The sequence below is a fragment of the Canis lupus genome, chromosome 4 (assembly GCF_011100685.1).
Source record: "Canis lupus familiaris isolate Mischka breed German Shepherd chromosome 4, alternate assembly UU_Cfam_GSD_1.0, whole genome shotgun sequence".
Taxonomy (NCBI): Eukaryota; Metazoa; Chordata; class Mammalia; order Carnivora; family Canidae; genus Canis; species Canis lupus.
Window position 1 is genome coordinate 42,582,021 of NC_049225.1, and position 23,927 is coordinate 42,605,947.

General features: G+C 47.2%; 2 long non-coding RNA genes across 4 annotated transcripts in view; one reads left to right on the forward strand and one right to left on the reverse strand.

The window, feature by feature from the left end:
• Positions 1-331: 331 nt before the first annotated feature.
• On the forward strand, positions 332-12,000 carry LOC111095550. Its single transcript, XR_005358213.1, has 2 exons — positions 332-921; positions 7,733-12,000. It is a non-coding gene; the product is annotated as an uncharacterized LOC111095550 (long non-coding RNA).
• Positions 2,446-23,927, reverse strand: part of LOC111095549 — a 40,541-nt gene continuing 19,059 nt past the window's right edge. The window contains exons 4-9 of one of the 3 annotated variants that reach the window (XR_005358210.1): positions 21,164-21,373; positions 14,199-15,710; positions 12,197-12,328; positions 5,605-5,702; positions 2,806-2,854; positions 2,446-2,722 (exon numbers count right to left, since the gene is read on the reverse strand). This is a non-coding gene — a long non-coding RNA (uncharacterized LOC111095549). Of the gene's footprint in view, positions 2,723-2,805; positions 2,855-5,604; positions 5,703-9,831; positions 11,024-12,196; positions 12,329-14,198; positions 15,711-21,163; positions 21,374-21,398; positions 21,653-23,927 lie in introns of those variants that run through there. The other 2 variants (XR_005358211.1, XR_005358212.1) reach the window with 2 other exon arrangements.

The window sequence follows — 23,927 nt, forward strand, 5'->3', positions numbered from 1 at the left end:
GACAGGCAGGCTGGAAGTGACCTTCTGTAGCTTGACTCCACAGGTTTGTTTGTAAGAACACAGACACACAAGTGGCCACTGACAATATGTGCTTCAACATCATATACGGGGTGTATTTTGCTCAGAAACATGCCCTGTTAGTTGTTGAAACCTTTTTTGCATTCCCCGAAACAAATGACACTATAGTGTATTTTCTTTTGGGGGGCAGTAAATAAAAGTCTTTTATGTTGACAATGATAATATTATATTCTACAATCTATTTGCATTTCTCTATTCTGTGGATTTTATTGCTTGGTATAAATCCCCAGGCTGAGGCACATTAAGCTTCACTCAGGGAGAAACAGTACATTTTATCATAGGGCTGGACAACTACCCACACAAGATGCCACTTGCATGGACTGGTTTTTGCTCAGATGTGCAGAGAATATGTATAGGGAGAAAGAAATGCATATGTGTGCAGGTTGGGGCATTGTGCCATGAAGCCTGGAAGAATTTTCTTTGGATCCACAATCTAAATGGATTTCCAGGAGGGAGCTGGTCTGAGCACACGCTTCTTCTATGTGCTACACATGACCCCATCCCGCCAGGCAGGTCCTCAGGAGAGCAATCGGCACCTGCTTCAGCTATGGCTAGAGCTCGTTGGCCCATGCGGTGGGCAGAAAACTGAAATGAGGACAGAGAAGCGTCTCAAAGACTCAAGGAGGAGTTCAGTCTCTCACCACCTTCCTGCAGGTCTTCTGAATACTTCTGAGCATAGGAGCCTCTTCCTTCAACAGGCAAGTCAGTAGTTGCTGAGATACACCACGACACAAGCTTGAGCCAGGGTTGCTATCAACCATCAGCTGTCCACTGAGCACTGACTGTGTGCCATGCATTGTGCTAAGCACTCTCTCATTTAATCCTTACAACAATCCCAATGAGGTGGGTGCTACTATTGCCCGATTTTTCAGATGGGGACAGTGAGGACTAAAGTTCTACCACTGGTAACTTGCAGAGTAGAAATTCATCCCCTGGGCCATCTGGCTCTGGCTGTAGTTATTCATGGAAGGAGAAAATTATGCTAAGTGCGCCTTAAGAAACCATCAATGGTGGTCACAAAACCACTTCACTGCCAAGGATAAAAATATGAAGAAAAAATGAATGAGTAGTGGTTTTAATGGGATAATTATGTTATCCCATTATGTCGTAGGATTATGTTGTTTGGTTGCCTGGCATAAGTTAATTTCCATAATGTTTTTCTATTTCAGTCAAGGCTGTCTTTTTTTTTTTTTTCCTCTCTTCTTTTCTAGTGATGTTTTCCAGGTGTAAAAAGTAGGAATATACTAGGCAGCTACATCTAAGAGTCTTTGGCTCTATTCAAGGGTTTGGTTGTAACTTCACCCCAAATCTGTTTGGAAAAGAGTGAAGAGTACCTGCTCCAGCTCCATTCAGAAGAACACCCTGTCACTGGTTCAGTTCAGCAAATGGGGCTTCTAGATACTCAACCTTTAATGGAAAAGTTCTATGGCTTGGATTAAAGAAGTCATAAAGTGCTTATTTAATTATGTTTCAAGCCCATTTATCTGGTTTTGAGTCTAAGGAAGATACACTCTGTCAGAAGGGGTAAATGAAAGGGGATTAATACATGATTTTCTTTTATTCCTCCCCGACTCATCTGAATGGCTGTTTTCAAGTTGAACTTTTAAAGTATGGCATTTGCGAGTGAAATCGCCCCTTTTATTTTCAAGGTAACCGAATCCCATTTTTCACTTTCCGTTTCCTTCTAGAAGAATCAAAATGTTTTTAGAACTTAGCTTCTCAAGTGACCGATTTTATAAGGTGGGCACTTCAGTATGGTAAAAAAGATTGGTGTGGCGAGGACATTCAAGACAGGGGTGGTCAGGCCGGTCCTCTGCAGCTGAAGCGACCCCCCCAGCCTCAGAGAGCATATTGATTTCACCGTGTTTGCACTGGAAACACCAAAGGAATTTCCACACCTTGTCCTTGGGCCAGGCCTAGGGGACAGAAGAGCTAGAACTCTGGCCAGAATTTTGTCACCCTTGGAGCTGCTGAGGGGCAGTGTTATCAGATGCAAAGCCTGCAACCATGTGCTATGTTGGCTTAGATAGGTGTCTCCAAAAGTCTCAGACAAATGAGAGTTGACCTTAGGTGACACTGGACCGGACTTTAAATAATATTAGATCCCATAGTAATGTACGATTATTTTTCCAACTGTCTTTCAATCCTTCTGAATACATAAAGGACAAAGTCTGCATTGGATGCTCTGTCTTTAACATTTTCCTCATCTCTCTCTCTCTCTCTCTCTCTTTTATATATATAAAGAAAGACCAGGCCTGAGTGTTGGGCCTTTAGAAGGTAACCGTTTCCAATGAATAATATTGTTTGATTTTTTATTGTTTTGTTTTTATAACTTTGACTGATGGCACTTTTAAAGGTAGGCTATAATGTTTTATTTTAAGACCAATGGATTAAGATGTTTTCTACTATTAAGAGATTTTGTTTGTGGGTGTGACAAAACTCACCTGCATGGCATAGGAGGGCTAACGCTTGGGATGCACTGCTTTAGGTGGCTGAGCAGGAGGTTGAAGGAGGTAGGTGTCTCCCAAACTCACAGATGTGATTTCCAATCGTCCCTCTGCCTTCACTAGCTGTGTGCTTCAGTTTTCCCATCTGTAAAGTGGGTGTTATGAGCAGCCGGAGGAAAGCAGTTTTCTTCCATTTCCTAAGACAGAGTGGGCAATGTGCTTGGCATCCACAGAGATGCTGACCCCTGGGCCAAGCCTTGGGAAGTGCAGACTCCCTTACCTTGAAGTTAGTTGTGTGCTGTTTCCTTACTGCCAGGTCTCTGAGTGTGCTGCTGGGTGGGGAAAAAAGTTGAGATGTAGTTCCTAATCCCTGCAGCCTGGTGAACAAGTGTGCTCCTGAGGCCAGAAAATCAAGCAGACCCATCTGGCCAACATGGCTCAGCAGCATGAAGGTCAAAGTTTTGTGCACCAGCAGGCTTTCCCTTTCTCAGGCTGCAAATCTTTGGCAATCGGAGGCAGGCTCTGGATTAAGCTTAATTAAAATTCACTCTTAATTAGGGCCATTACTTAAAATCAACTCTATGTAATGAAGCTGTGTAATCATAATTAAGCCCCAGAAATGGAATTAGGAAGCGCAGAATGCAAAAGCCAAACACAGATGGGCCCAGGGCCTACGAGGACAGAGATAGGTCTTCTGGATTCAACAGAATTTTCAAATAGCTAAGGACCAATGATTGCATTGACAAGAACCCTGGTAGCCATCAGGACAATGAACTAATCAGAAAGAGGGTTTGGGATAAATGGGACCCTGAGAGGCAACTTGTGTGACATTATGGGCGAAAGGATGGGGCAACATCAGGCAGAGGGGACCAATGTGTGGTGAGGAGGAGCAGAGGCACTTAACAATTTTATATTGAGGCTTACTATGTATCCAGCACTGTCTGTCTTTTTTTTTTTTTTTTTAAGTATGAATGAGCTGGATTTACTGTCATGATCACCCTGAGAATAGGTATTATTATTTCCTCCAACTTACATATCAGGAGTCTAAGGCTAAGAGAGGTTAAGTAACTTGCTCAAGGTCACACAGCAAGTAAGTGGCAAACACTAAGGGCTGCACAAATGATACTTGTTCTAATAAAGGTACTATCCGCCCATCTGTTTAATCTGTTGGTCAGAGTTAGTAAGACCTGCAGACAACACATGCCCAGAAGCTATACATAAGTGCCAAGGGAGGTCATTCACCCATGCTTGTCCTCAGATCCCAAGCTAATGCCTGCCAGGGTAGGCCAGGCACTTAGGTTCAGAGAGGGAGGTGCTAATTCCAGAGCTGTGGAGCTGGAGGCAGAAGAGAGAGCAAGAAAGAACTCCATCTGATACCTGGTTTTTCACTTAGCAATTCAGTTTTCCTTGCTCAAGAGACCTCTGGGAATTATGAACTATATATATATATATACTTTTTTTCCTGGCACTGATCTGGACTTCCCAAAAACATTATCTCATTTAGTTTTTATCAAAACCTCACAGATCAGGAATTATCACTTCCATTCTACAGATGGAGAAACTGAGACTCAGAGAAACAAGGCTATCAGCTCACTGAACAATGTGAATTACATTTCTTGACTCTCAAATTGGGTTTTTAATTTATTGCATTAAACACCATGCTGTCCTGGATACTGTCCAGGCTGGTGTGCCTCCCAGACTCTATTTCTGCTCACAGTCCAGTCAGACCATCAGGAGGGACTTCCCAGATTTGGAACTGAATGTGCCTTTGGTGCTGGAACCATCCTGCAGTCCATGTTTCCTAAACAGCCTCAGACCCACACAGTGAACCCTCTCAGTGGCACTCACACCATGGTGCTTGCCTTGTGCCATGGGGACATCACTACTTACTGGGTTAAATCCTTTGTCTTTGGAAAATAGTGTAGAAGGAAATGTGGCCAAGGCCTAATGATCATTAAGGCCTTCCAATTCCAGACCTTTGATATCTCAAAATGAGTTATACGCATAGTCCACAGAGAAAGTGTCCATTACATGCAAACATTTCCATCAGATGACATTTTTTTTCAAAGTTGTGTTAGAAAAAAAAAAAGTTGTGCTAGCCTTTCCCCAGTTTTTTATACACCTGAACCTGAATTGAAAAAGAACACAGGGTGTGGCCTGCCCCACAGTCCATGTCTAGGGGGCCCCAAGAGTTACCAAAGGCATTTCTGTTGGGCTCCGATCTGTATATTAGCCATGTTTCCACTCTGTGTGGAGGGTTAGAGAACATTCATTCGGTTAGTGCCTCTTACTTATGCCCTGGCTGTCCTTAACAGGGAGGTGTGGGAACTAGAGCCAGGTCTTGCTCTGATAAGAAAAGGTTCAAGTTTGCTACCCAGTATCAATATTACAGAGCCAAGAACCCTGCTGTTTTGAGGAGGAGAGTAAATGGTAGGGGTGAAGAGGCTGGTGGCCAGATCAGGTTCCTCAGGATCCTAGAGCCCCTGTTTCCCTGCGCACCTGCCAGGCTGCCCCATCACATAACTCCAGGGGGCACCCTTCACATGGCACTCCATGTAAATCCTTCCCAATGGGGTTGTGCCACGTGGAGGTTCTGATGCAAACCCCAATCCCAAAGGGCACCCCCAAGTGAGCCAGTGCTACATTAGGGGGCCAAACCCCAGATTGCAAGGTGTTCACAGACACTGACTTGTGAGGAGGCCACCGTCCCTCTCCCAGCCATGACCGCTTTGTCCTTTATCCCGAGACCATTTGCCTCTATTTACACTAAATAGCCCTGATGCCATTTGCTGGTTCCTGTATTTTGGGCAAGGTGAGCTGGAGGGCCCTGCAGCCGGTCTGAACAGGTAGCTGTCCTGGTGGTGGTCACGCGGGAGGTCCTGCTCTTCCAACAAAGTTTAGCAAACATCTTATCTCCTGCAAAACTGGTGAGGTAATGTTTATGAAATATCACTGTCCCCTTTCACTGCACTGTGGGCTGCCAATACGACCAACTCGTGCTGGGAGGTGGACTCTCCTGGGCCACCATGCTTCCCTCATGTCCTCTCCTGCTCCCTCCTTCACTGATGTCGTTCCTCACCGCAGATAGTGGGAGAGCAGGACTCGCCAGCGACTTTCGAGTTGGCCTTCGTGTCTCCACTTTTCAAGGCACATCCACAGCTCCCTTATATCAGGAATCTGGGGCAAAGAGAAGTAAGGCATCTTGGCCAAAGTTACAAAGCAGGGTGGTGCTGGGCTGGGGACCCAGGGTTCTACCTCCTAAAGACCCTTCTGAACTGCTTTATCTGTGACCACCATTCATTTAAGCTTCTCTATCTTTGAGATGGATGGATGGATGGATGGATGAGGAGCCATAGACACCGATGGGAGAAAGATAGCTGGACAAGTGAATAACAGGCAGAAAGACAGAGATGATCGTGTAAGTGTAGGCCATGTTTGTATGTTCTTGAAGGATACAAAAAAACTATGGACAATAGTTGCCCCTGGAAAGGGAATGGGGAATCTGAGTGAGAAACGGGGGGGGGGGGGGGGGGGGGGTGTGGAGAAAGAGAGAGAGAGAGAGAGAGGCAGCTTTTTATTATTTTTTTGCCTTTGCTTCCTCTGAAATGTTGGAACATTTTTCATGGGCACCTATTAATTCTAAAATTTTCAATTTCTACTATTTTGCTATCTCTGTTCTCATGTCTTTGTCCACAGGGTAGCTCAAAAGCCAACACTCTAGGAAAGTCACAGGAGGTCTCTCAAGGGAACCCACCAAGTCATTTCCTGGTCAGAAACCTACTCTTACAAATAAGCTAAGTCCATCTGCTCCACCAGACCCACAGTGGCTCAGGCTTATACTGAATTGAACAGCACTGGGAGGCAGATGAATCTCAGCCTTCGGAGTCTGGCTGTCTCGGGTACCTCACCCCCTGACTCAGTTCCTGGGGAGCCTGTTCGCAGAGGAACAGCGGAGATGTTTATTTCACGGGTGCTTACAAATGTGACTGATTGAAAACCACTTCTACTCCCACAACTTGGAACGGGTTACTGATTTTCAGTTCAGCTGTATAATGGAATACCATGCGATCACTAGGAATAAATCAGGGATCCTATACTTTCCATGTTCAGTGTTAGATTACACAACCAGACAAACCCCTCTGCCTTATGCAGTCTAGTTTCGTGGATTGCAGAGGTTTCGTGGCTGATCTTAATATCAGCCTGGGTTGGGGTTGCTCTGCTGCCATGAGGGCCCCTCAGAGTGGCATGCAGCGAGGTCAAGTCAAATATGCCAAAAATGCTAACAAGAATCAACTCTTGGTTGTGAGAGTCTAAGTAACATATTATTTTTCACTTTTTTATCCCATTTCCAATGTTTGAATGTACTTTTTTACTGTAAAAAAATAAACATAAAGAATCTCTTAGATAAAGACCAATAAAAGAATTTCTGGATAGGAAGGAAATAAGACAAAATGATATGCTTGGATGGTAAGATCATATATGATTTTTTTCTCCTTATGTTCGTATTTTTCTGAATTTTCTACATTTGATATATTTATAATGGAACATTCACACTTAAGATGACTTTCTTTCTTTTTTTTTTTTTTTAATGGGTAGAGAGGGGAGAGATTATGCTATTAAAAAGCCAGAGCTTCAGGCTCTCCAAAGCCTGTTCATGTTAATTGGTTGCCATTTCATAAGCCCCTAAAATGTGTACATCACTGAACTGGGGGGGGGGGGGTACAGAGGTGAATGAGATATGCAAATCATTTAATTGAGAAAAATCATAGTCTAGTTGAGGAAATAAGACCCTTTCTGATACAAGATGTAAGGTCTCATCCTAGAGCTTAGGCTGTCAAATAATAATCATAATACTACAGAGGAACTCCTCTCCCTTTCTTAACCATGTCAGTTCTGAGCCTCAGTTTCCTTTTCTGTAAATGTAACCTACCTCACAGGGTTACCATGCAAATTAAATGGAGCTGCACATAAAGGTCTCAGCAAGGTGTTTTGCAAACAGTCCCTCCACACAAATCACCATTACCAACATGGCTCTGTGTGCCATGCCTGCTATTTCGAAGTCAGGTTTGCTCGGATGTGACTGAGCTGGGGTCTGCACCCACTTTTATCTAACCTCAAAGCTAATGATCTTCCCCTAATTAGCTACTGCATTTCCCCTTCCAGTTTAACCTACATTTCTTCTAAACCTCACCCCTTGGTCTTGCCAGGAAGAAAATCTACATTTCCATGAAAATGTCAAAAGAGAAATGAATCTGCTTTAAAGAACAGCGGAAGAAGACGGACTCATCTCGTGCTGGATCTTGCAACTTTGTCATTTTGCAGTTTGTCTCTTGGTTTAAGAGAGTCCGTCCCCAGCCTGTGGTGGTGACACAGCCTTGCTGGGGTATTCCTGGTTCCCTCACTGTGAGTGTGTCAAAGGGGGTTCATCCACTCTGGACAGAGGGAAGAGGGTCGTGAACAGAGAGCAAGGGGAAGCAGAGGAGAGGGCCAGTGGGGTCTGGGAGAGCCCCAGGGAGCTCCACAACTAAAGCCAAGATGCACACACCAATTGCCCATCGGCTAACTGCGAAGTCTGGGGGAGATGGGACAAAAACGATGAGGTAAACTCTTCCACCCCAAGGGGAACAAGGAAAAATAATTTTCCCTCTGCTTTGAGGGGACCTTTATGTCTTTCCCAAACTGGATAACTCCTTGGGAGATAGTAAATCGTGATAGTTTCTCCCTGTCCCTCTAGTCAACTACCTTTCTAAAGGGAATCTACGTAAGCCCCCCTTTAGCTCAGCCCACCTCTTTCCTTTCCTTTCTGTTCACCCGACTCTGTGCCAGGCACTGCTTGGCACAAGAAGGGCAGGTAAGAACACTGGGAGGACTGTGTTTTGGGATAAGGAAGGAACAAGGCAAACATATTATGGGACAAGTGCTGTCCTAGGGGCAGGACAACGTGGTAGCTAATGGGTTGAGGTGGACAGGAAGGGCTTCCAGGGGCACAGGCACTGAGCTAGGTCTTCAGAGACGCTGTAAGCAGTCTCCCAGTGCCTCTGAGAGAGGATGGCAATTCTAGCAAAGACATGAGAGCGATGGATGTCTCTGCCACGTGCCTGGTGGGCAGCAGCATCTGGATCACAGAAGTGCGCAGAGGAGATCTGGGGCTATAAGGCTACTGCACAGGTGAGGTGACCTCCAGAGGCCCTTGACTGACCTGCTGAGGGACCAGTAATGAGGGGAAGAGTTGGGAGTGATGTCTTCCTGGAAGTGGATGTCCATGTGGAACAGTATGAAGATGTGGTTCTCTTATCTTTGGTCATGTCTTCCGTTTGGGGAGAAGAAATTCTAAATTTATAATTTAATCAGATGACCAGAAAAACAGTTATCTGGGTGCTGAGGAATGGTTCATTCATTCATTCATAACAGTTCTTGTGCCTCTGTTTATATTTTCTACTGCTGAAGTTTCTGTGGTGGCTACACAGATTGTTAAGGCTTGGTTCTAATCTCAAAAATCTTACAGCTAGGGCACCTTGGAGGCTCAGTAGTTGAACATCTGCCTTGGGCTCAGGTTGTGATTCCGGGGTCTGGGATCAAGTCCCACATCAAGGCTCCCCATGAGGAGCCTGCTTCTCCCTCTGCTTATGTCTCTGCCTCTCTCTGTGTGTCTTTCATGAATAAATAAATAAAATCTTAAAAAAAAAAAAAAAGGAATCTTACAGCCAGAAGGAGAGAGAGGTGAGTACTAACCCTGTGCTGTTAATCCATAAACTGAGCTGGTCACATTATTGACATACCACCACTTAAATGCCTCAATGGACTTCTATTTCTCTCAGGAAAAATACAAACTGTTACTCAGGCTAAAGCATTCCTATCTGGTCTTACCTCCTGAGACCCATCTCCTACCACCTCCCTCCTTTTCCCTCACTGTCCTTTCAGTGATCCTCATTAGATTACCTTCAACCACAGGCCCTTAACACATGCTGTTCACTCTACCACCATCATCTCCCCTGGTTCATGTCCACTTATCCCTAAGTCCACATCCATGTTGCCTCCTCAGGGAAGGCTTTCCGGGTCTACCTGAATGGACTCTGTCCCTATGACACATTCTCATACTCCACATAACATCCTTCATAACTCTTATCTCAGTCATGGTTATTTTGTATTTATTTACATGATAACTTTATCAATATCTATATTTGCCACCAGACTGTAAGCTTCAAGAGACCAAGAACTGTGTGTTTTCAAAAAAATCAACTTTACTAAGGCATAATTTTTGTACAACAAACACATGCATTTCATATATACACTTCGATGAGTTTTGACAAGTTTACACAAAAATGTATACACTGTGTAATCACCACTGCAGTCAAGATATAGACAGTTTCCAGAAAGTTCCTCTTTGCCTCATCCTGGTCCATCTGTCCCTGGCCTCAGGTAACCAACTGCTCTGCTTACTATCTCTATAGATTCGCGTTTTCTAGTTTCATATAAAGCAATCAGTAAGCATTCTGCTGTGTCTAGCTTCTCTTTTTCCATTCAATATAATATTTTCAGGAATCATCCTTGCTGTGTCTATCAGTAGTTCATGGCTTTTCATTGCTGAATACTCTTCTCCATTTGATTCATGGAAGTCACCCCTGTCTCTTAATGATTCATCACCTCTTTAAGGGCAGGGGCTGCATTGTCTGACACCCTGATACTTGATATGGGCCTAGGCACATAGACAACCTTTAGGAGTGGTGTAGCCCATTTTCCTGGACCCAAGGCATGTGAGTGACCACTCTGTACCCACACCCAACAGTCACCCCGACATTAACAGTCTTCCCCTCCATGTCCACAGGCTGACCTTCTGGGTCCTGGGGGCCCAAATACATCTACTTCTCTTCAGAATCAGTCTGATGCTTCCCACAGCCATGGGGAGAAGTCCTGGGTCAGCCACAGCGATTAGGAAGCGAAGCCGGGTGATCATGGGCTGATCCTTTCAACACTGTGAACTTTGATTTCCTCAACTGTTAAATAGAGACACTGCTGTCTACCTCATAGGGTCATTAAGTGGGCACATATGTGTGAAAGTGCTGTTTGAACGTGGAGAATACGATACTGTATAGTCAGAGTAAATTTAATCATTTCATTGAATTGATGATGGTCTGTTACCTTGGACTTAGTATATTCAATTTCTTTTCCCATCAAATGAGAGGTTGAGCTTGTATTTCCTTAGATGACTTCTATCTTGAAACTTGAAACCTAAGGTGTTGGTGTATCAGAGAAATGGCCTGATTGTCCAGAATTAGAAAATTTTATGTGATTTTATTTTAGAGAACAACTGGCTTCTCTGAGAATTCTCTTCTTGAGTAAAGGATTCAGCTCTAGTTTTGAGAACAAATCAGGGTTTTTGCATCAATAGGCTTAAATCTGTAATTTTTTCCAAGTGCATCACAGAGAATAATAGAGCTCCATGCTTCCTGGTCTGCGGGCTGGTGCTGTGACGCATGTCTTTTGCTGGACCTGGATCTCTTTGATGGGGAAAAAAGTGTCCCCATTACTAGTGGAGCAGGAGCAGGAACAGGGTTCCACTTTGCAAGCTAACAGTTCAGTTCAAACCACTGCTTTGTGGGGAATGTCACTCAACAGAGGATTCTGAGGGCCTACTATGCGTTAGGGGCTTTATATGTATTGTCACTCTCGACCACCCTGTGCTGGAGGAACTAAACCCCAATTTAAGGCAGAGAAATGGCTCCATGAGGTGTGGCTTGCCATGCTCCCTCAGTTAGTAAATGACCAAGCTGGGGCTAGAACACCAGCTTTCCACTCTGAAAGGCCCTGCCCTAGACATAGGGGTGCAAAGACAGTCCAGTTACACTTGAATTCTTAGCTGCCAGGAAGAGAAAGCAGTGGTTTAATATTCACGGAAAAGAAATCCAAGAATGTCAAGGCTGTTAGTAACTCATCATCTAGTTCAACTCCCTTGTTTTGCTGGTGAGCAGACAGGGGTCCAAAGAAGTGGTCTGACTTGCCTGGGGTGACACTGCCAGCTGGCTGCGAATAAGAGCTATGGCCCAGGCCTCCTGACTCCCAGATTAGGACTTTCCTGGCCATGGCATGCCCTGGGGCAGAACAGAAATTGCTGCCAGAAACAAGGAAGCAGGGAACCAGGAACAAGGCTATTTTTTCAAATCACTGTCTCCAGCATGCCGGGTTCAGAGTGAAGGAGAACGGTGTTCTGGAAACCAGTCAGCAGAAACCATTTCATAACTGCCCTTAAAAAACCACAATGCTGTGTCCTTTTCCTGTGACCTCTGATGGACTCAAGGACAAATCTCAGACCAGCCCTTTTGTGAGATTCCATTTCCTGGCTCCCTCCCACCCCCAGGTCCAAAGACCTCAGAGCAGGGATTCCCACGTCGCAATCAGACACTGTTTGCTATTTGGTCCCAAACAGCCTTTGTTTTGAAAACTCTTGGCTAACGATTAAATTATCTTTATTAATCAATCCCTAATTATTTTTTCCCATTCTATCATTCTCAAAGGCGAAAACTCCAGATCAATGTGAGGTGATCAGTGAATTGGCAGTATGATGGCAGCTGCCCTGACTGAGTGCCCACCACCTGTCAGGGCGTGTGCCAGGCAAACACGCGAAGGTCTTAGCTGCTTGATCCTCCCACCAACCCTGGGAGGTCAGTACTCACTTTCCCCACTTCACAAGTGAAGTGACCATTGTCCAGGAAGGCTGTAGTGCCAGGACACAGCAGAACCAGGCAATCAGAACCCCTGGGCTGGGCTGGGCAGGCTCCTCCATTAGTCCATGCATCTTGCTGCGGCTGGAAGAACAAGCGTACAGGCCCTCCGAACCTAGAGCCCCTGGTTGCCTCTGAGGGAGGCCCTTCTGGGGTGTGAGGTGGCTGAAGAGTTGTGGAGGGGGAAGGTAAGATCCAGGAGGACCCCCAGCCATCCTGGGAACACTGACAGGAGCACACAGGGCTCCCTAGCAATGTGTGTGGTGACTGTTCCCCACCACAGGACACACACTTCGCTCAAATGGGCACATTCCTGCAGATGACCCAGGAGGCGAGACAGGAGACCGGGCTTTGAAAGCCAGACCCAGACTGTCCCATCTAATAGCTGTGTAACCTTGAGCAAGACTTGCTTTTTTCACCTGTAAAACGGGCCCAGCCAGAGCAAGCTACCGCAATGTTACTTCAGATAATTTAGTGAGGGAAGGTATTGCCGATGCCTAGAAACCAGTAAGGGCTTAATCATTGAGAGTTGTTGTTCTCACTGTATGGCAGGGGTTCTTCTGAGTCCCCCTTGGCCACAAACCTAGAATAGCCTATTTCTGCCTCACCCACAGTCTGAAGCACAGTAAGACTATGCGTGGTTCTGGCCCTGGTCGTCTGAACTCGCCTCTAGAGCAGCCCTCTGTGGGCCACCACCAGTACTCCATGTGTCTGCTCCATACCAAGACTGGGGCGTCCCCCATGCCAGGACAATGGTACTGGGCTGTTGACCTGAAGAAGCTGACCATCAATTCAAAGCAGCAGAAAAATGAGAAAGGATGAGAGAGAAGGAGGGGAGGGAGCTGAGAGAGAGATGTCGAGTGCCTGTGGAGGTGAAAACTTGCCAGAGGCAGGTGAAGGACCCAGGGTATGGCATCACACAGGCCTGGACGGTGACCCTGGCTCTTCCTTTCACTACGTATAACTATGGGCAAATTGCCTACTCGCTGAGCCTCAGTTTCCTGTTTTGTAAAATAAGGATACTAATGGTTCTTCCTTCAGAAGTTTGTTTTTATGGAGGATTCAATGAAGTGATATAGGGAAAGCATAGTGCCGGGCTCATCAGATGTGCTCAGTGAAACTTAGCTATATTCATGTTAATTATAATCTCCTACTGGCCAAGGAATCATCTTGTTTTCTCAAAGGCCATGTATGGATACAATCATCATTATTCCCATTTTGCAGGTGGGGAAGTCAAGGGGAGTGGCAGGAACCCCCAACACACAAGATATAGATCCTTTCACCTGTACCCTGTGGCCATCCAGGTGTGCTCTGGCTGGGCTCTGGGTGCCCAGTCGGCACTGGTGCGGGAGCAGCCACATGCAGGAGCAGAAATACTCCCAGCCTTTTGACCTCCCTAACTCTCTGGGGCTATCCCAGACAGACTTGGCCCATCTTCCAAGCACAGATGGGACCCAGGAGCAACAACTGCAGGAGCTGGCCTCAAGGGGGCAGCAGGAGCCTTGGAAACCTCAGGCTGGCTCTGCTTGGGAAGCAAGTACCACAGGAGGCTCTCCAGGACACCCTGGGGACAGCATGCTGAGGCCCATGCTGCTTGTGCTGGAGCTGGACTCAGGACTGGGCTGTGAGAGAGGGGGAAGCAGAGGGGCACTGAATTCAGATGCTTGGCCTCCTCCTGAAATCCCCATTCCCTGGCCAGCCATTCCCATCCTGCTTGGTAAATAAGGGCTGCTCTGGTCCAGGGACCATGAGGGATTACATGTGCACATTCTCAGCCCTCCAGAAAGTGAGGGAGGCCAGTGCAGCCTGAGGAGTTGCAGGACCAGGGGATGCATAATGATGGAGTCCATCAGGAAGGACATCTCCCAAGCCACCAAAGACCACGTAGAGTCCAGGGTGTTCTTTAGGAACTGCACCTGGACCCCTCTGGCCTCTGCCTAAGGAACTTGCTTACCACCTTGTGGTTCTAGAGCCCATGGACGGCCAGATTCCTGGGCCTTCCCCGGGCCTTGGAGTCAGAAGGTCTGTTGTTTTAGCCAATAGTCCAAGGAAACTTTGTATAGGCTCACATCTGACAGCCTCTGCTCTGTGCTTGCAACAGAACCTACTAGAAGGGCCACAGAAGGGATGAATGTAGTTGTTTATTGATTACTCCTTGCCAGGCCCTGAGCTAAGTGTTCTATAAATACTGCTTTTTTTTTTTTTTTTTTTAAGTAGGCTCCACGCCCAGCAGGGCTTGAACCCATGCTCCTGAGATCAAGAGGTGTATGCTCTACCAACTGAGCCAGCCAGGCGCCTCTTTATAGATACTGTTCTATGTATTTCCCCCTTTAAGATATTCCTTTATCTGCTCTTTACAAATGATGACCTGGATTGAGGCTCAGACAGGTGAAGTGATGTGCCCAAGGGCACACAGCAGCCAGTACCTGAAGCAGGATCAGAACTGAGGGCTGTCTGGTTCTGGAGCATGAGTGCTTTCACTCTCCAGGTAACTGAGCATGGGTTAGAGAGCAGCAATGCCTGTGCCTAGCCCATGGCCAAGGAAAGGAGCCAGGATGATCCTGGCCCTCAAGAGGGGTGCCTGCCTGGGAATCTACACTGGCGGGCCTGGCACACAGCAAACACTGAAGGGCTTAGAGTTCTTTTTTTTAACATTTGGAGATAATAGACAGCCCTAAGCCTTCTGTTCTCTCCTGTACCCCAGCCACTACCAGTAGTAGTTCTGTCCTGGTCAGACTAGAGTCCATGTGGCTTTAGCCTTGAAACCTGTGCATTTTGTCAGGAAAGGGGGTAAGGGTGGGAAGAGAAGGATCTGGGTCTCAGGACCCCTGGCAATCTGTTTTCAGATTGCTTCAGCAGCCAGGAAGCTAGGCCTTCCAGCTCTGTTTCCCATGGCCTTTGGTTGTCAATCCCAGTTTCCTTATTTGAAAAATATAGCCTCACTGGCAATTTGCAAGGATTCTGTGAGATCATGTGGGAAAAGGGGCCTCTGGGAACCCAAATGTACAGTCAAATGTCTACCATTACTCAGGACAACTGCTCAGAGGTTGGGATTGGTATGGGGTCATCCTCTGATCACACTGTCTCTTTAGCCCACTAGTCAAATAAGATCCAAATAGTCCACTGGAATGGCCCCTTGCTGGCCTCGTAACCATCTGACTCTAGCTCTGCTAACTCAGACCATCTGTCTGGTTTGTGCTTCCTCGCCCTGTTCCATCTCTAATCTGTCCCTTTCTTCACCATTCAAATTAGTTATTTGAATGACCAGAAGCCAGAAGTTGCTTCCCTGGCCCAGTGGCCCAGAACTTGCCCAAGAATTTTCTTCCCTCAGGCTTCCCCAGATGGAGAAGTGCCAAGGTTCCCACTGTGCTCCGGCCACTCTTTTTGCCACTGAGACTCTGTCCATTCAACCTAGTGGGGCCCAGGGCCCACAGGTTATCCATAAGGCATCAGCTCCCTCCCCAGCCTGCAGAGAAAAGAAAGAAAATGAGGCTACGTGAGTACCCTTAGGCCTTCTAGACAGGTGAATCTCTTCTGTTTTTCTGTCAAAGGTGGATGTAGCCAGGATGTTGGTGAATTGGTAGCAGGGGGAAGAAAACACAGAGATATTAATGACATTGGTCGTTCCTGAGCAGAAAAATGGCCTTCAGATGCTATTCACCTGCCCTGGCACCAGACAGACCCCTCGCACTTTCAGAATCTCTCTGGTCTTCTTGTTCCAGAACATCTTCTGCTTGTGGCTCAGCCTACAGTAGCAACTATGAGAAGATGACAGCTCATCAGCTCCTAAAAGAAGGGCTGAAGTGTCAGAATCCCCCAGGGCTTTCCTCGCTCTGAGTCTCTATTTCCACATTTGTATGATGGGTGCTCCCTAACCCTGTTCTCCCAATCTAGGATTAGTGGGAACATTTGATGAGGTGGCACATGGAGATGAACGCTCTGCGCTTAGTACATGTGGACTCCACCCTCCCTCTGAATCTCCAAGCTTTTTAGAATGTTGTTACTTTGTAGTCAGCAAATCTCTGACTCTTCAGAAAGGGTATAAATACTACTTTCATTTGATTAGAAACTGCAATTCTGGGACTCTAACCAGTAGAAATGAAAACTAAGGATACAAGGACATGGATGATTATCACCACATTGGCTGTATTTGTTGAGAAGGAACTAGAAAAGCCCTGCAAAGCTAATATGCATCAGTAAGAGAGAAGCTGAATAAACAGTGGCCAAACCACAGTATCAGATTAAGCACCTGTGGACAATAATGAGTGTTCTCTCTCTCTCTCTCTTTCTCTTTTTTTTTTTTTTTTTTTTTGATCTGGAGAGATGGCCATGATGCACTCAGTGAAAAATGTATGCAGGGAAATCTGTACAGTGTGATTATAAAACAAAAACAAAAACAAAATGCCTTTCTTTCCCCTCCTTCCATTGGGGATATATGTTTCTATGAGCTTAACAAGAGACGCAGAACAATCCATAACCAGCTGTCAATATTGCTTACCCGCAAGTGAAGTATGAAGGGGGGGCTGATGAGGAGAACAAGACTAAAGGGTCTATTAAATTTATTTCTACTCATCTCTGAATTGTTTGCTTTTTCCCAAACACATGAATCATTTGTGTGTGTGTGTGTGTGTGTGTGTGTTTGTGTGAAATGAAATAATGTCAGGAGGCCAGCACACACAAAAAAAACCGTCAGTGAATGAAATGAGTAAACTAAATCTGATAATCCTACTATTTCCCTCTCTCAAAATGGAAAGTGTTTTTATATTGCAGATTCTCTACCACTATGAATACCTCTGAGGGAGCTGATAAAGCCAACATTGTCACTCATCTCTAATCCAGGGCTTGTTAGCCTCAGGCCAAGATCAAAATACAAGTGTGTGTGTGTGTGTGTGTGTGCGCGCGCGTGTGTGTGGAGGGAGAAGGAGGGAAAAGTATCACCTCTCAGATACATCTGCGTGCCTAAAAATAGGTGAGGTGCCTTCATACACATGTGCCATTTCATTGACTACAAACATAACACTTGGCCTCATTTTATGAACAAAGAAAGTGAGGTGTAAAGGTTTGTGACAATCTTACTAAAGATTGCCCCCCAGAGACTAAGTTGGATGCAAACAGGCCATCCGGACTCTCAGGCAAAGCAGGATGGTCGCAGAGGCTCCCACACTGAGAAACTTTTGTTCTGAAACAATACCCTGATAAGAGCAGATGTAGAGGGACAGCTAACATTTACTGAGTCTCCTCTCCAACCTGGCCAGACCCTTTGCAGGAACGTTAGATGAATATCTCAATTGATCCTGACAAGAACCCAATGGTAGGAACCATTATTATTCCCATTTAACAGATGAGGAAACAGAGTCACAGGAAATAAATAAATTGTGGAAGAATCCAAACTCAAAAAATGAAGACATTTGAACTCAGGCAGTGAGACTCCAGAGCCTGCCCCTTCAATCCCCCGGGGACACAGCAGATCACTGCCACAGCCCTGGCACTGGAGCTCCTCATCTAGCATGTCCTTTCCATGCAGCCAGGCTAATGTCAATCCCTGGGTGCTGCTCCAAAGGAGCAAACCCAGGCAGAAGGCGGCTGTGAGACTTCCAGTGCTCTGGTTTTCCTCTGGCTTGCCTTGACTGGTGTTAGTGAGGCTTCCAGAGGTAACTCTGGCTTTCTCTGGGTCTTCTCACAGCTTCTTAGTTCCAACAGTCTCTTGGACTTCCTGCAGCCCACACCTCAGAAGTCCAGCCCTCAGCTGCCCAGGCCTTGGTGGCACGCCTCCGTGGTGACAGCCAACTTCCTTCAGGGCTTTGCTCAAAAGAGGGCTACCCTCCTCTACCTAAGTGTGTGCCAGAGTTCAGCCAGTTCGTTCTCACCAAAACCATTTTTGTCATTTCTGATAATCACCTAAAATGTTATTTACTATTTTAATTTAAAGCAGCTTACTATTTAAACAAACAAACAACGACCCCAAACCCCACAACAAAAAATAAACTCTGTTGTTTTTTTTTTTAAGAGGAAATCTGTATCACTGCTATAAATGCAAAAGCAGTGTGGCTAACCATAAAGAGAAGCTTACTGCAAAATAAAGATGATAAAAGAGAACAAAACCATTCAATCTCAAGACACAGCAGCCTGCAGAGGTGCAGAGCCTGAGCTGGCCTGCCCTCTGCTTGCCACAATGAGAGCGAGTGTCAGAGAGGCGGTCAAGACACATGTTCTCGCTGACACCATCTGAAGGCCTGAGAGAGGGCCGAGACCCCCACCATGCACCAGGGTGCTGATGGCTCTGATTTGGTGGCTGCCAGCCTCTTTAGGAAGCACCATCTGGGACGTGTTCTGTTCCCCAATGCCTGGGTGTTCACCTCGCAGCTCTCCATGCTCATCCCCTCCTCCGTGACAGCCAGCTCTGCAGTCCTGTCCCTCAGATCAGCCAAGGTACCCCCAGCCACCTCATGGGGTTGCTTTGAGAGCCTCCCAGGAAAAGGTTTATAAGGAAGTGGCATTACTTTAATGATAATATTGCCCCTGAGAAGGGGACTGGATATAGGGCAGACAAGCTCTATGGGTTTTCTGTCATTTGATTATTTTTTGATAATAAGAAAATATTTACATATTATTTGGCAATAATAATGGTGATGATGAAGGCTTCCCTGAGACAGTCTGGTGTCCCTGTGTACCATCCTGCCAAGGGTCAAGGTGTCCTGCCGGGATATTTGGAAGGCAGTTCAGGTGAGCAGGTGGGAGCAGTGGCTGCTTCTCCTTAGGGTGAGGGGGGCTGGTTCTTACTGGCAGCATGAGCCTTGGCGGTGGGGGTGGGGGGGGGCACGAAACCAGCTTGGACTCCAGCACTCACAGAGCTCAGACAGCGCAGCTCGTCCTGGATTTTGAATTCAGGCTGGGAACTTGCCAATTGGTGGATGTTGGCAAGTCACTCAGCCCTCTGAGCTTTCTTGGGGAGAGTACAGCCCACTGTGAAGAGATGCCGTGAAGCTCAACCAGAGGCTACCCATGGTACCTGAATCCCCAGTGTGACTCTGGAGTCTTGACAATCAAGTGGCTGTGCAAGGTTGGGGGAATGACTTTCCTGTATGGACCTGGTATTTTCACTAGCAGATCAAGGACCTGATTAGATTGGAGGTCCCCAAATACGGCCCACCGTTTGAACCCGACCTTCATACATGATTTGTAGGCTGAGTATTTTCTGATTAGCTGCCAACATTTAAAAATCAGGTGATTGCACATAGACATCCAAGTTTTGCATATCTCCTGAAAAATCAACAGGTTCAGCCACATTGGGCCCACACACTACCTTTGCTGAATGCCAGGGAGGGACTGCTCCCAAGACAGGACTCACCTATGTGGGCTTTTTAGACATTTAAGTTATTGGCTGCTTAATATTCACAGTGGCTATATTTTACAGATGAGGAAATTGAGGCACAGAGAGGTTAAACAACTAGCCCCAGGTCATACAAAGCTGAATGGAGAGCCCGGACCTGAAGCTCTGCACTCTGTTCTGTGTCTTGATTTCATTGTGCTGACTCTCAGCAGAGCTCCCCGACTGTGCCTGATGCTGGGGAGATGGAAGCAGAGTGAGGCTGCAGTGTTTCTCTGCAGATCCTCTTGCTCCCTCCTCTTCTGGGGAGGCAAGGGTAAGCTCTACTGTGTCTGTCCCCCCCCCCCCCCCCCCCCGAGCCAGAGCTGCCAGGACGGGGTGCACAGGAGCTCACTGGAGGTGGATGAAGCCAAGCCTCCCCCAGTAAAGACAACTGGTATTGACCCTGACAGCAGCCCCTGCCCAGGCCAGCCTCAGCTGACCCTCAGTGGCCCCCAGGGCGCAGAGCTCTCCCTGCACTTGCTCTCTATTTTGGTTTGGCAGTGGTGCATACCTGCCTCCCCAACCCCTCCAGCCCTCTTGTTTACTCTGTAAATAGCCAAATGCTCCACACTGTCATTTACAGGCCAGGGGGCGGCTGCCACGGGGCACCAGGCGGCCTAGGCCTGTTTGAGCTATCCTGGGACCTGTCTCATGCACACGCGCCTGGAGCCCATTTGCCTAGGAATTAATGGGCCCCCACACCCCGGCAAGGTGCAGACACGAGCCAGGAAGGCAGCCAGGGAAGGCGGAGGGAGTGGGTGTGTGGGAAGGGGGTGTTGCTGGGCTCTGGCTCACTCAGCTCCCTTGAGCCCTGTGACCTTGAGCCTCTGGGGCTTGGTGCCTCAGTTTATCCATCAATAGCTGACCTTCCAGAACTCTAGAGAGCAGCAAACTCATGGACTAAGAGGATTCTGGTGAGGCATCTACCGCAGGCATGACAGTGTGACAATAACACCAATATTTAACATGTATTGTAGGTAGAGGTGTTCAACACCAGGCATCAGACTGCACCTTGGAACATTTGTCATTGAACTATAACACATTTTCAGAAAAGTGTACAAATTAGAAATATTTCACTCAGTGGATCTTCCTACACTTCACATGCCTGCGCAATTAGCACCCAGATCAAGATGCCAGCACGCCAGGAAAAGTCCTCACATGCCCCTCTGGCCGCTGCCCACCACCTGCCCTGCAGTGTCTCTTAAACGATCCCCATCACAGTTCCATGAAGTAGGGACCAGACCGTCTGGTTCATAAATGAAGGAACAGAACGAGGCTCAGAGGGGTCAGTCATACCAGCTAAGATCTGAATCTAAGCCCTTTATCTCCAGGGCCTGTAGGTTAACTACTGTGCTGAGGAAAGAGGTAGACACGGGCTGAGGTCCAGATAGTGTCTGGGAATGTGCATGTCCTCATCTTCTACGTACCATATTTTCAACTCTGTGTCTTCATTGCCTCCTGCAGTCTGGCCACTTTGTAGGCCCTAGTGTCTACTTTGTTGATGGAAAGAGTAAGCACATCAAATGATACTCAAAATCTTAGTAACTCACCAAACTCTGTCTGGGGGACTGGAATGCTGGGAGACCTCAGGTCCAGCAACCTTCCTGACTCCCGAGGTCTGTAATTCCACCCAGCCCGGATGACAAAGACGGGTTCTGGGAACAGCTGCTGCATAGCCTCGGATCCACAGCAGGTCGAGATGCCTTCTTCAAGCTTAAAAGGTGCGACTCGGATGTTTTTAGCTTCACATAATACAAGACCTGGCAAAAGTGGCTCGGGCAGAGATTTTATTCTCTCACATTATAAGAACTCTGAAGCCATAAAAGTTCCTCCCATCTTTCTGATCTTTTGCACATTGGCTGCTCTTGGGCTTGTTTCCTCATTACAATGTGAGGGCTGCAGCTCCCAGCAACAGAGTTACCCACATCAGTGTCCAGCCAAAGAAGCATGTTTCCTTCCATGAATGAATTACACGTACATGTGCAAGGAAGCTTGGGAAAGATACCTTTCTAGTTTCTGTGATGGGAAGTGGGTTCTGCCTGCAGGGAAGAAGAGGGTGTGGGGTTGCAGGGGAATGGCCATTGGTAGGGGATTCAGGAGTGTCTACCACAATGGGCAGAGAAGATTCCATTGGCCACTCAGCCAATACAGTTCTGGAGCTATCTCCCATGTGGGACATGGAGTGATGTGGCCAATGAGGCTTGAATGGAAGTCAGCTGTTCCAGCAGGGGGCTGTTCTCCCATCACTCCTCTTTCTCCTCACCCTGGACTGCTCACTTCATCCATGTCTCATCCCATGTGAGGATGGGGGAGGTCACCATGATGGAGAATCCCTTACTACAAAAACTGATTGCGCTAAGAAACCAGGATATGCCAGGTTCTATGCTGAGCACCTAATCTATTATTTCATCTGTCTTCACAATGATCCCCATTTTACATATGAGGAAGTTGAAGCTCAGAGAGGGGAAAGACTTGCCCGAGATCATAAAAGTGGTACAAGAAGAAACTGGAGTTGGAATCCAGTTCTCCTTGGCTCTAGACCTCCCTACTTAGAAGTTATTATTAAATTGCCCTGACTTAGGGGCATCTAGGTGGCTCAGTGTTGGAGTGTCTGCCTTTGACTCAGGTCGTGGTCCCAGGGTCTGGGATCAAGTCCCACATCGGGTTGCCCGAAGGGAGCCTGCTTCTCCCTCTGCCTATGTCTCTGCCATTCTCTCTCTCACTCTCTGTGTGTATGTCCCAAATGAATAAATAAATAAAATCTTTTTTAAAAAAATTGTCCTGACTTAAAGGCTGTGCAACTCCAATTCTACAGCTTGAGCTGGAGCCCCAACTGTCTTTCTGTTAGCATCTCCTTGGCTGAAGGCCAAGAAGACAGTACCCCCCTTTCCCTATGTGGCTTGGCCTCAGCTGACCTCTAATTTAGGTTCCATCACCTGACTCCTTTGCTCTTACTAGTCACTTTTTTGTGTGTGTGAGGGAAGCGGGGGAAGCAGGGCAAAGGAGGGATCACTTCTTCCTGTCACCTTCAGGAGTGCCTCTTTCCAGGCAGCTCAGGCCCATAGCTACTCTGAGCCCCCTGTTCTGCCCCCGGCAGGCCTCAGGAGGTACATGAGCAATCAGGTCCGATCTTGGAATCGCCCACGTGGAAAATCCAGGGGAACAAATCCTGTTGGCTCTGGGCAGGTGCAGCTGTCACTGTCCCCAGCCCCAAGTTCTGGCTGGCTGGCCCCCTCCCTTGGGCAGGAGAACAAGGGAGCAGGATGCCATGTGTGCTCTCACATGGACACACCCATGCCGGTCCCAGCAGCCCCTCTGCTAGAACAAACCTGTTCCCCACCCTGTTAAGAAAACCCATTGGACAGAGTGAGGTTACACCTGCCAAATAAACACCATAAAGCTTGTTGTGCGTTTTCCCCAAAATAAAGACCATCAGATACCCCCAATCTCCACAACCAGATTCTTAGGGAAATGACCCCTTCCTCGAACTAGTCCCCATAAGAAAATTCTGCCCCAGGAGAGAGCTGTCAGAAAGACACACGGCAAATAATCTATCATGTCTTGTTTATCTCCCTCTCCAATCCCCTTCTCTGAATCTGAAAAACCCTTATAGGAGGGACAGTTCATCTTCCTTGTAAAATGGAGTTCTACTTGAGGGCAGAGTTGGTCATCCCACATGTATCTCTGAAGCCCCTGCAGTGGGCTCAGGTTGTCCTCCCCATCCATCTGTCCATCCATTCACCCCTCCTTCCAATAAGTATTGCCCAGTGCCAGCTGTGTGCCAAGGTCAAGACCTATGCCAGACGCTGAGGAGCAGGAAATGTCCAGAGCTTGCTGTGTAGTGGAGGAGACAGACAGGTCACCCTGAGATCATAGTGCAGGAACTACATGCCTTGATAGAGGTCCCTCCATGCCTCACTCCAGAACTTTCCATCCAACTGTGCTTTGCTGTCACTTCAGCTCTTTCAGAAGCAAAGGAAACACCCAAGGCAGGTGTGATCATCTTTGTGTTTTAGGAAGATCACCCTGGACTTGAGAGGGTGAGATTGGAGGCGGGCACAGGCTGGGGGCTGACTCACAGGTAAAGGGATGGCGGTCTGGGCAGAGGCAGATGAGGAAGTTGTGGAGAGGGTGCGGAGAGGGGAATGGATGGGATAGGTTGGAACACTATGTAGGAGGTGGTCGCAATGGGACTGGATGAGAAATACGGTGGCATGGCAAGGAAAAGAAGGGGTCCAGGTCAGTGACTCATTGGGCAATTGGATGGATATGGGGGCCCTTAGCTGATGAGCAAAGAGATGCTGAGGGTGGGAG